This window comes from Pteropus medius, unplaced genomic scaffold (assembly GCF_902729225.1).
Source record: "Pteropus medius unplaced genomic scaffold, Ma_sr-lr_union100, whole genome shotgun sequence".
Taxonomy (NCBI): Eukaryota; Metazoa; Chordata; class Mammalia; order Chiroptera; family Pteropodidae; genus Pteropus; species Pteropus medius.
In genome coordinates this window covers 13,073,055-13,074,113 of record NW_024352787.1, presented here as the reverse complement: position 1 = coordinate 13,074,113, position 1,059 = coordinate 13,073,055, and the positions used below count along the sequence as shown (strand labels likewise).

General features: G+C 39.1%; 1 pseudogene; it reads right to left on the bottom strand.

Moving 5' to 3' along the window:
* Window positions 1-363: 363 nt before the first annotated feature.
* Window positions 364-481, bottom strand: LOC120591998 (uncharacterized; annotated as a pseudogene).
* Window positions 482-1,059: the final 578 nt, after the last annotated feature.

Sequence of the window (1,059 nt, the reverse complement as noted above, 5' to 3'; positions counted from 1 at the left end):
TAATTAGACATCTGTATATTCTATTGTATATTTACCACCGAGGTCCAGTTTCCTTCAGCTATCTTATATTTGATCCCCTTTACCCACTTCACCCTACCCCTATCCCCCTATAATTGACCCCCTTTATCCTGTCTACCTCCTCCCTCTTCCCCTACCCCTTACCCTCTGATAACCACTAGTATATATTCCATGTCCATGAGTCTCTGTTTGTACTATTCATTTGTTGCTTTTAGGTTTATATCCCAAATATAAGTGATATCATGTGATTTTCAACTTTTTCTGTCTGGCTTATTTCGCTTAGCATGATTATCTCGAGGTCTATCCATGTTGTCGCAAATGGCAGTATTCCATTTTTTTTTTTAACACCTACAGCACCTGGTATTCCTAGGTGGTCTCCCATCCAAGTACTAACCAGGCCCAACCTGCTTAGCTTCTGAAATCAGACGAGATTGGACACATTCAAGGTGGCATGGCTGTAGAAGCCGTATTTCATCTCTTCTTATGGCTGAGTAATATTCCATTGTATATATGTACCACGGCTTCTTTAGCCAATCATCTATCATAGGACACTTCAGTTGCTTCCATGTCCTGGCCACTGTGAATAATGCTGCTATGAACATTAGTGTGCAAATATCTTTTTGGATATGAGTTTTCAAGTCTTTGAGGTAAATACCCAGTAGAGGGATTGCTGGATCATATGGTAGATCAATTCTTAGTTTTTTGAGGAACCTCCATACTGTTTTCCATAGTGGCTGTACCAATTTGTAGTCTCACCAGCAGTGTCTGAGGGTTCCTTTTTCTCTGCATCCTCTCCAGCATTTGTTATTAGTTGTCCTGTTGATTATAGCTATTCTAACAGGTGTGAGATGGTACCTCAGTGTGGTTTTGATTTGCATTTCCCAAATAGCTAGCAATATTTAGCATCTTTTCAAATATTTATTGGCCATTCGTATGTCCTCTAGGGAGAAGTGTCTGTTCAGGTCTTCTGCCCATTTTTTGATTGCATCATTTGCTTTTTAATTGTTATTGAGTTGTATGAGTTTTTGTATATTTTGGATA